The 12104-nt window shown below is 38.5% G+C and overlaps 1 protein-coding gene across 18 annotated transcripts in view; it reads left to right on the forward strand.

Annotated features, from left to right (window-relative positions):
- anks1b (ankyrin repeat and sterile alpha motif domain containing 1B) overlaps nt 1-12104 on the forward strand; it is an 823124-nt gene that overhangs the window by 768833 nt on the left and 42187 nt on the right. For all 18 annotated transcript variants that reach the window (XM_069908369.1, XM_069908365.1, XM_069908363.1 and 15 more), the window contains one exon: nt 11141-11258. The gene's annotated coding sequence lies outside the window, so the exon portion shown is untranslated. The remainder of the gene's footprint in view (nt 1-11140; nt 11259-12104) is intronic.

Genomic DNA, 12104 nt, shown 5'->3' on the forward strand with positions numbered 1-12104 from the left:
CTTTTGTCAGTGAGGTGGGCTCTGCGGTCTTCTTCAAAGGAGGTTGCTGCCCGCCAAACTGTGAGGTGCCAAGATGCACAGTTGGAGGCGAGATCAGCCCACTGGCGGTGGTCAATGTGGCAGGCACCAAGAGATTTCTTTAAGCAGTCCTTGTACCTCTTCTTGGGTGCACCTCTGTCTCGGTGGCCAGTGGAGAGCTCGCCATAGAACACGATCTTGGGAAGGCGATGGTCCTCCATTCTGGAGACGTGACCCACCCAGCACAGTTGGGTCTTCAGCAGCATGGATTTGATGCTTGCGGACTCTGCCAGCTCGAGTACTTCGATGTTGGTGAAGTCAATTCCAATGAATGTTGAGGTTGGAGCGGAGACAGCACTGATGGAAGCGTTCTAGGAGCCGGTAGTAATTGAGCCGTAGGTGACCCATGATTCGGAGCTGAACAGGAGCGTGGGTAGGACAATGGCTCTGTACACGCTGATCTTTGTGTGGTTCTTCAGATGGTTGTTTTACCAGACTCTTTTGTGTAGTCTTCCAAAGGCGCTATTTGTCTTGGCGAGTCTGTTGTCTATCTCTTTGTCTTTACCCCCTCTGGGCGCTGTGAGACCGGCTGAGCTCCTCCAGGATTTCTTTGTGTTTTTACTACAATCACAGCGTCTGCAGACTTTCGTGTTTCACTCCGAAAACATTTTGATAGCCAAAGCCAAAGCCTCTGTCAGATGTCAAAGCTGTGAAGGACTTTAAACAGTTAAACATATTAATGTAACTCAAATATATGCTCTTGACAGCTGTTCTTCTTCGTCAAACATAATGGGCTGACAAGGCAGATTTCCTGCGTACACTTGCCAATGTCATTGGGTGTTTAAAACCCACTGCGAGTTTTCATAAGTCTAAAGGCAGAGTGGATATTTGACTGGCAGTGGGAATATTTGGGATTTTCTTAATTGTATGGCTCCTGAACGTCTGTAGTAGCTGGCAATTTCACATGGATTTTCCCACATTTCACAAGGTCACAAGAAAAAGGAATGGATGTAGGCCATTTGGCCTATCGAGTCTGCTCCGCAAATCTACCCTGACCTAAACCGTTCTGACATCTAGTTCCAAGTTCCATCTTTTTCCCCGAATTCCATAAATCCACGACCCTCTGGCTAAAAAAGAAATCTCCTCATCTCTGTTTTAAATAGGTATCTTCTAATTCTTTGCCCTTTTGTCCTGAATTCATCCACTAAGAGAACCATCTTATTCACATCTCCTTTGTCCAATCTTTTCAATATTCAAAATGTTTCTATGAGATCCCCTCTCATTCTTCTATACTCCAATGAATAGAATCCAAGAGCCACTAAGCGTTCCTCATATGTTAGCCCTTGCATTCCAGGAATCATCCTGGTAAATCTTCTCTCCAACATTATTACATCTTTTCTAAGGGGCCCAAAACTCTACTCCCATTGAGGTCTCACCAGTGCCGCATAGAGACTCATCAACTCCTCTTTACTCTTGTACACTATTCCTCTTGAAACGAATGTCAACATAGTTCTCACTTTCTATAATGCTCATCCAACCTGGTGGTTAACCTTGAGGTTATCCTGCACGAGGACCCCCAATTCCCTTTGCACTTCAGAATTTTGAATTTTCTCCCCACCTAAATAATAATCTGCCTGTTTATTTCCTCTTTCAAAATGTACAATCGTACATTTCTCAACAATATATCTCATCTCTGCCAATTCTTAGCCCACTCTCCTAAGCTGTCCAAGTCTCTCTGCAACCTTTTGGTTTCTTTCATACTTCCTACTCCACCACTTATCTGGTGTCATCTGAAAACTTGGCCACAAAACCATTCAATACACATTGTAAAAATAAGCGGCCCCAACACTGACCCCTGCAGATCACCACTAGTTACCAGCAACAACCAGAACAGGATCCCTTTATTCCCACTCTTTGCTTTCTGTCTCTCAGCAATGCTCCACCCAGTCTAATATCTTTCCTGTAATTCCATGGGCTCTCATCTTATTAAGCAGCTTCTTATGTGGCACTTTATTGAAGGCCTTTTGAAAATCCAAATGCACAACATCCACAGCCTCTCCCTTACCCATCCTACTTGAGATTTCCTCAAAACATTAGATTGGTCAGGCAGGATCTTCCCTTCATGAAAACATTCTGGCTTGGACTTAGCATGCCATCCACCTCGAGGTATTTCATAACTTTGTCCTTGAGGATCGACTCTAATAAATTTCCAACTACCAACATCAGACTAATAGCCCTATAATTTCCTTTTCTCTGCCTCCCTCCTTTCTTAAACAGCAGAACTACATTTGTAACCTTCCAATCCTCCGGAACCAAGCCAGAGTCTATTGATTTCTGGAAAATCAATTCCAATGTCTCCACAATCTCCAAAGCCACCTCCTTCAGAACCCGTGGCTGCACCTCATCCGGTCGGGAGACTAATCTACCTTTAGTCCATTCATCTTACTAAGCACTATCTCTCTAGTAATCCTGGCTGTACTTAATTCAATTCCCTGAAACTTCTGACTATCAGGTATATTGTTGCTGTCTTCCTCAGTGAAGAATGACGCAAAATACTCATTTAGTTTCTCTGCCTTCTCTTTGTTACCCATTACAATTTCTCTAGCATTATTTTAAATCAGTCTTTTATCTACTCGTGATTCTCTTTTACTCTTTATATATTTAAAAAAACTCTTAGTTATCCTTTTGTATGTCATTTGCCAACTTCTTCCCATAATTCATCTTTTCTTTCTTTGTCTCTTTCTGTAAGTTTTAAAAAGTTTCCCAGTCCTCTTTTTTTTACTAATTTTTGCTTCCTTTTATTCTCTCCCTTTTGCTTTTATGTTAGCCTTAACCTCTCAATTTTTCCATTCATTATTTCCTTTTTCTTGAAATATATCCATCCTGAGCTTTCTTTATTTCTTGTAGAAATATCATCCAATTCTGCTCTGCCATTCCTCCATCTTGCTTACTTTTCCAGTCAACTTGGGCCATTTCCTCTCTCGTACCACTGTAATTCCCTTTGTTCCACTGAAATATTGACACACCTGATATCAGCTTTTCCTTTTCAGATTTGAAACTGAACTCTATCATGTTATGATCTCTACTTCCTCAGGGTTCTATGTCCTTTGATTCCCTAATCACCTCTGATCCATTGAGATCACAATGGGAATGTGTTTAAACCTCTGATGGCAGCTGCAGGCAGAAGAGAAGCGTGTTCCAAAGGGTAGAGTAGTTTTAATTTAAAATTTTTTTAGATATACAGCATTGTAACAGGCCAATTTGGCCCGAGCCGTCCAATTTACACCTGATTAACGTACAGCCTGGTACGTTTTTGATAGGTGGGAAGGAGCCCCTGGAGAAAACCCACACAGACAAGGGGCAAACATACAAACTCCTTACAGACAGCTCAGGATTCGAACCCAGGTCCAGTCCTGATCACTGGCTAACCGCTATGCCAATCATGTCGCCCGATATTTAAGTATTAATCGTTTTGCATAGGTAAGGATAAAGTAGTGAACTTCATTTAGTAATTGAGATTAAAATTTCATTATAATTTATCTCAGAAATAACAAAGGTGAGAATGAATATTGTGCATCTGTACAATGCCTGATAAAATTAAAATCTTGCTTACTGCAGCTTCTTAGTTATTTAAAACATAGTAACAACAATTTAAGTAGATTTAAGAGACTCAAAGTGGAAAAGAAAATGATATAAAAAGGAGAGAAAAGACAGTAAATAATAAATATCCACTGTTGGTCAGTAATTCAAAAATATGTTGTGCTAGTATTACCGATAGATCTTTGGTGGTCTCGTCATAGAGTTATGTTTTTGTTGTTACATGGAGGTTTAAACTGCTGGTGGGGAAAAAAAACAGTTCTTGAAAATAGAGGTGCCAGACTTCAGTATCTTCTGATTGGTAGCAGCAAGAAAGGAGCTTAGTTAGGATGATGGGGGCCTTTTATGGTGCTGGCTGCTTTCTTGAGGCAACACCCCATGCACCTTCAGTGGACGCGAGGTCAGTGCCCTGCATATCCCACTTCATGTTACCTTCCTCGGAGTTTGAGTTTCCAAACCAGACAGTGATGCAACCAGTTAGTATATCTCCACAGCACATCTGTAGAAGTTTGATATAGTATTTAATTAATTTCCTCAAGCTCTATAGAAAGTAGAGGAATTGGTATGCTTTTTTCATGATCACCTCAAAGTGCTCACCTAAAATGACAGAAGGAGAAGACGACAAAATGAACTGACTCAGTATGTAAAAAGTAAAAGACACAAATCTCTTGATTATTTTTATTAAGTCATGACATTGTTTAATGGGTTTAATGAACTTTGAATAAATGGGAAGGGGGGGTGAGGGAGGGAGGGAAGAGAGGGGGGAAAAGGGGAGAAAATGACACTATATATTCAAGAGAAAAATGTCTGTATATATTTTGGTCAGTATGGTTCATAGTGTGAAAAATTTAAAAAAAATTTTTAAAAAGTGCTGGCCTTAGGAGAGGTCCAGATGCCCAGAAATACCCTCTGCATTGCCGCCCCACTGATGTAAAACACAAAAGTCTGTAGATACCTTGATAAAGGGCTCAAGTCTGAATCATTGGTAATGTATCTTTATTATATAAAGTACACTGTTTGATCTACATTGTGCTATTACTGAAGAATACAGGTGCACGGTCTATTGGCTTCTTCCTAAAATCCTGGTCTTGCTGATGCTGAGAGCAAGATTTTTCTGGCACTACGCAACCAGATTCTCAATTTCCATTCTATAATCTGACTTATTATTTACCCATTATTCAGCTAACAACAAGAGGTGTTTTCAGCAAAATTATACTGCTCTGTGGTCATGGGCACAGAGCAGGGGAGCAAGCCTGAAATTACCTGTGTTGGTGAACAATGAGGAAGAGGTGGTGTTACCAATTCAACTTGGGGTGATGGGCATATTTTATGAACTAATGAACCCAATTTAGTAAACTAGCTTGAATGTATTCAAATTTTAATACATAGCAACCATAATCTGTTATATTCCAAAGGGGAAAAATACAAAATGAGTACTAAAATTCTTAATTTAAATCAGACAATCCCTGTGCAGTAACTCAGATTGGTTGTGGTAAAATGGAGAAATTTGTTCATGTGTCAAAGGATTGGTAAAGAAGAAAGATCAAAGATCCAGCAAATGGATTAATCAGTAATCTCAGCAAATATTGGAACTGGCAGGGCTAAATAATCTTCTCCTGTTTTCATGTTTACATTTGCAGAAAATATCAACCATTCACCCCTTTGGAAGTTCTGACCTTAAATTTCTGGCCTCTTGCAAGAGATTAGGCCTGCAAAGGTTAAGATATACACTATTTTTGATATATGTTAAACTGTAATGCTCTGTATTCAGGTTAATTGTCAGAGTACATACATAACATCACATACAACCCTGAGATTCCTTTTTCCTACAGGCGCAACAAAATTACCACTAATTGGTAGTCCAAAAAATAAACTGTACACACCATAAAACATATAAGCAAACAAAGATCTGTAAACAGATAATGAACGTAAACAAACTGTGCACATCCCATGTCACATATAACGTAATCAGGCAGTCCATGTTATTAATACAAATCACAAATTAAACAGAGCTTGTCATTATCTTGGTTTTAAAAATAGGAAATGCAATTTGGAAAATACCTTCAGAAAATGTGCATACAATGACAGTCAAAAAAAATTCCTGGAATTCATTTACTAAAGACAGTGTACTTAAATTAAAATCTTGTGTTGGGAACTATCTCGATCTAATTTATAATTTCAAGAACAAGATCGCAGCTACTGAAGCAATTACTCAGAGGGAAGAAGTGACAGAAATATCAAGTCAATATAAAAATATTATTAACTTTTGTACCCTCTGCTTCATAAAATTATGGGCATTTGCTATGTTAATAATATTGAATAACGATGTGTGTGCATTGGGTGAAATCAAGATGATGGCTACGGTTTCTGACTCGCTATTTCCAGTGAAAATAAATTAACATTTGTGTTTTGAATAATGGATTATAGCAAGCTGTTTATACAGGATTAAATTAAATTTATACCAGGATGCTGTCATTCACATCTTCATAAATAAATTATTTTAATGAGAAAATAGATACTTAAAGTTGCATTCTGTGTTAAACTAAAAGCTGTAAAATTGCCAGAAGTCTTGTGATATGCTTACCGTAGCCGGTATAATTAGCAGGTATCTATTTTAATCAGAATTGAAAACTTAAAACAAGAATGATGGAAGCTGAAAAGTGGGATTTTTTAGAAATTTTTCAGGCATTAATTAAGATGATGCAATCTTCTAAAGGAGTTTCAATGTCAGAATGAAATCTTGGTAAATTATCATCTTGAAATAGAGATTCTCCATGAGCTGTCGGGTTTGTCAGCAGACACTGTTGGCTTCTCATGTTGCCTGTGTATAGCTTAGTTTACTTGATTTTTCTCCATTTACATTTCCTGTACATTTTTAAAATCATGTTTATGTCAGCAAATACCACCTAAAAAGCTTTGCTTTTAGAGTGGAAAGGTTGAAAATCCACACATATCTGGAATTATTTCTGCAAGGAATGATTATTTGGGATTTTAAACTTCATTTGATACGATCAAATCTGCTAACATGGCTGTTGGCTGCATTAATTAGCATCTATTAAGAACTACTTTATCAAACTGAAAGGGAAGTGTAGCTGATGGTGAAATCTTTAGAGGGCCGTCTGCCAGAAATGGGAGGAATGAAAAATAATATTCATATACGATAGCACAAATTGAATTTTCCCTTCCATTGTTGAGCCTTAGTTGATGAAAGCATTTGGAGGAAGGTGGAAATCTAATCATAACATTATAGCACTGATCTTTAGCTCATTCTTCCCCCACAGTGAGGTTGCGCTCTGGTGGCACAAGCTCATGACCGTAACATCGTAAGAAGTGAGAATACAAGCAAGCCAAATGGTCCAGTGAGCTTTTTGCACCATGGTCACCAATGAGCCACCATTTCTCACGTCCACTTTCCTGGCCTTTCCCCATAATCCTTGATTGTTTTGTCAATTAAAATTCTGTCCGTCTCAATTTAGAATACAGTCCAGAGTTTTCTGAGACAAGTTTTTTCAAGGATTTGCAACCCTTTGAGAGGTTAAAAAAAAACCTTCCCATCTCAGTCTTAAATGGGCGCCTCCTTACACTAAGATCACGTCCTCAGGCCCTCGACTCTTCCATGTCCCCTAATCTCACATCTTTCAATAAAATTGCTTCTCATTGTAAACACAAATGAGTGCAAACCAACCTGTTCAATCATTAGCCGATCATACCTTTTGGAAGATAGAATATAGAACAATAGAGGCCCACGTGTCTCCATCAAGTGACTACCACTATAGTCTTATCTTACTTCTTGGGTTTCCAAATAACACTATTATTTTAATAACAGGATTGTTGTGTACTGTAAATTTCAGCCAACAAGGAAGCAGGTTGAGATTGGTCATGCTAAATTGACTTTACTATCAGATAGAGCTTTTCATGTTGTTTTAGATTTGATCTTCAATTTTGGGATTGAAAAGAGAGTATTATTCTTGTAACTTTCTTGGCAAGGAAAATAACTTTCCTCCAGAAGACGAATAACTAGGTTAGGTTCTAAGAATGATTCTACATGTGTGCAAGTGTGTAGTATTTGTTTGATTATAATGTAAATACTGTCATAAAATCTGCATTATTTAAGGCCGAAGGGTCTTCAGCAGACCAATCTCCCAGTCTGTGTCCAGTTTCTGAGATGTCGAGAACGCCACAGTGGGAGCGGGAGATAGTTTCACTGAGCACCTTCACTTTGTAGTAATGGCAGGGATCTCCCAGTGGCCAACCATTTCAATTCCATGCCCCACTCCCATGCCAACACGTCTACTCATGGCCTCATGCACTACCAAACCAAAGCCACCTGTAAATTGGAGGAGCAACACCTAATAATCCGTCAGGGCACTCTTCACCAGATGGCATTAATATGGAGTTTTCCGGTTTCTGTTACACAACTCCCTGTCTCCTTTCTTCCAGCTCTCCAACCCCTTCTTTCTCTATTCAAAGAGCTATTTACTCCATATGTATCACTTCTCTGCTTTTTTCTCTTGTGCCTTCCCACCCAAAATTTTGGTTATGCATTAAATAATACTACATGACTTGGCGAGTTTCTCCAGCATTTTTGCGTAAATTTTCAGCTTCCTGTTCACCCATATCCACCTATGTCCTCTTGCCTGTGACCCTGTGCTCCTCCTCTGTCCCTCTCTCCACCTTTTGATTCAGGCACCTACCTGCTTTTTGCTCATACCTTCATGAAGAGCTGAGGCCCGAAACGTTCGCCATGTATCTTGACCGTTGCTTCATAAAGAATGCTGCGTCATCTGCTGAGTTTCTCCAGCATTTGGAAATTTCCTTACTGGAAACGGAATGTGGTGGGGAGGGAGGCATTGGTACTGTGAGATTGGAAGCTGTATTTGGGTACTTAGGTGAAGCTTGGTAAGGACAGACTCTCCAGAAATGGATTAGTTATTAATTGAATTAATATAATCAGATGTTACCATTTAAACTATGAAATTTGCCTTCATTTTTTTCTACAAGAATGTTGGGGAGGAATTAATTAACTTGTAAGAAATTTGATGCTCTTTCAGTCTTGATCAAGCATTCCTCTTAATTGATAGCTGTGTTTGCTGCAGTGAATGCAAGATTTTGAGTCTATCAATTTTTGAGGAGGAAACTGGATGGTTTTAATTTGATACTGTTTTCTAGTACATGGGGACATTGTATTATTCACTTTATATTTATCATTAGCTGGCAGCTTCTCCACCCCATGTAGACCAAGACAGGTTTTGAGAATTCTAATTGACAAGGCACAAAGCCAGGCGAGTGCAGCACTGGTAAAATTAGAAACCTTTTGAATTTTTTTTCTGTCAAATAAAAACACAGATACTGTTTACCTGAGCAGTTAGAGGGTTTATTTCATTTCAGTACATGAAAATATATCTAATTGTGTTTTTTAGTGTTGTTATTTTGTGAGTTTGTTTATTGTGTAATCATTAGTATTTGTCCACATACTTCCAGTAGACATTTCTAACGTGTGAACCTAGCTGTATATTTTTTTTTGTTGCCTGATGACTGCTTTCAATCAGCATTTAATGCAAAGTGTGCTAATTCACTTCATCTCAATGTTGCATTAATTTCTCTCAATTAAAGCTAATATAGAAAAACCACAGGGAGCCAGCAGTGCTAAAAGGAGCATAATGCAATTACAGATGTTGCCCAAAGAAAGTGGATGAATACAGTACGTTAGGTGCTGAGTATGTCTGCCTTTTTGAGTTGTTTTACTGATATACCAGTCATTAAGTTTAAATTAGGTAATTTGGATTTAACTGAAATTGGTTATAGAATTATCCATCTCTATAGTCATCTTGTTATAGAATACGAGCAAGCAATACATTGTTCAGTCTTTGGTGAAATGAAGAAATGTAATTTGAAGATTAAGGCCTTGGGTCTGGCGCAAAATATATTAATGAATAGCCATGATCCCTGCTTGCCAATATGCTTCTGAGACCCAATCAACAAGAGTAAGTACCAACTAAAATAAGGCATTAAAAGAAACTCTCAGCAAGATCCACCAGATTCACTGTCCTCTCCCAGACAAACTTCCAGCACCGAGGCTCTAATTTCCTCTCAGTTGATTACACTGGGTTGACTCCAGCATTTGCAGGTCTAACCCAAAGTCTCAAATCGGATGCTGTATTCCAAGCTCAAATGTGGGGAGGAGGTTAGCAGTAAACAGAAAAAAAAAATCAGCCAATGCACAAAGCTTCTTTAAAAAAAAGTGCAATATCCCCACTCTGCCTGTGAAGATGTGGAGCACGACGACTCAAAGTGAAGGAGTACTGAAGGTGACACTGAGAACATCAAAACCACACATTAGGACAACACATAAAACCTTGTAAAGAATGCACCATCTCACAAAGTATCCACTTGCTTCCTGCCCCATCTGCAGAAGTGAATGGGATTCCCACTTTGGCCCTTAGAATCCAAAAGTCAGGAATGAAAGTCGAAACACCACATCAGCTCAGGAAACACTATTTGGTCTTGGGAATATGAATTAAAGAGAAACTGTTCTAAAGTGGAAGACATTACAAGTAAAAGCTGCTTAAGGGTTGAAGTCTACAAATAAGATACTTCACACAGCACATAAAAATTGCACAAGCTGCAGCTTTTATTAAAAAAATGATCTAAATAAAAGACATACATTTCTTCTTCTGCCATTAAGTAATTATGGAGCTTGGAATGGTGGAAAGAATCGATCAATCAAAGGGAACAGAGTTGATGAGGCTGGAGGTTGTTCACTGAAAAATTAAGGAATCAGAAAACAGAGAGGGTGTCAGATGTTGGTAGTGTGTTTCATTGTTTTCAAGGCATTCAGTTTACAGAAATTTTAAATGCATAAAAGGGAAAAGCTAAAATCAGGAAGGTTTGATTCAGCATTCATGAAGAATTTCAAGGGTTTGTGTCGTCTAATAGTCTGTGCCCTTCAGAGCACCACTGTTAGATGGTACAGGTATTTCTACCCAAGGTGAATGGCAGAGGACCACATTGAATATACAAAGAATCAGGAAGGTTGAGGAGATATTTTAGGAGATATTCTGGCCATTTAATCTGATCTCACCTGTTAACAATAATGGACTCTTACTTTGCACTTTATTTATTACTGAATATTTATATTTTCTGTATTTCACAGTTTGCTTACATTTGTTTCCTTGCTTATATTTCCATCTTTTGTATACATTTTTCTTTTCTTGAGTACATTTTACAGTTATCAATAAATTGTGTCTGGCCTGAAGGATAAAGAATCTCATGGTTGTATATGATGTCATGGATGCACTCTGACAATACATTCAAACTGAGCCACAGTTTATCTGTGTTTTCAACATAGTTCAATTACTCTATCTTTTCCCAATTTTAAAACCGCTTCTACAAAAAATCTTTGTGGCCATGGTAAAGCAGCAAAGATCCAATGTTTTTCTCTGACTGATAGCTCGAAGTATTATGCTGTGGATAAAAATTATTATTTTGATACTCATTGATTTTTTTTTGTCTGCTTTTCTCCCAGGAATCCATTTAGATGATGTGTCAAAAGTTCAAAGGACTTGACTTCAAGGTGATATTTTTCACCATGTCCTCTTTCCATCTAATTCATGCCTGTCAAAATATTAACCATGGTATTAGAGGTATGTTAATCTGTTATAATTTAAAATTTGATTGTTCTTTTGTACATACCACTTTACAATATCTCAACTAGCCCTCACACAATTACTTTTGATGCGTTGGTGGCTGTTATTTGAACAGATCTTATATCAAACTGTCCTTTCTGGAACATTTGCTTGTACATCAAAATCAGGCACAACTGCTGTCGTAAAAAAGCTGAGGCTTGATTAGTTCCTTTGTGAAGGGAATATTTTCCACTGCAGCAACTGCAGACAGGAGTGCTTAATGCAATAGCATTTTAAAAATGTTAATTGGCAGGATTCTAAACGGGAAAGTGTCTGTTGGTCCATCTGTTAGCAGGTCGATGATGCTTGAGGTGAGGTGGTGGTGTTTATGTTTTCAATGCCCCTCTGGAACTTGAACACATAACTAAAGCTCGCACTTCATTGAATCACTGAGGGATCCCTGGATTGTCACAGCATCAAGATGCAAATGGAAATCTGATAGTCAAACTCCCCATCTGTCTAGTTAGGTAGATGTGAAAGATTATTGAATTGTAATATAAGCAAAGAAATTATCCCATGCCCAGCATAACTGACCTCCCTGAAAGGAAACTCCAAAAAAAAAGTTTTCATCATTCATTTTAAATTTAGACATACAGCACAGTAATAGGGGCCATTTCGACCTATGAGCACATGCTGTCCAATTACTCCCAAATGACCTACCACCCTGGTATGTTTTGAATGGTAGGAAGAAACCGGAGTGCCCAGGAAAACGTGCAAACTCCTAACTGACAGCGCAGGATTCAAACTCCTGTCCCGGTTGCTGGACCTGTAACAGCATTGTGCTAACAGCTACTCTAGTGTGTC

Source organism: Narcine bancroftii, chromosome 13 (genome assembly GCF_036971445.1).
Source record: "Narcine bancroftii isolate sNarBan1 chromosome 13, sNarBan1.hap1, whole genome shotgun sequence".
Lineage (NCBI taxonomy): Eukaryota > Metazoa > Chordata > Chondrichthyes > Torpediniformes > Narcinidae > Narcine > Narcine bancroftii.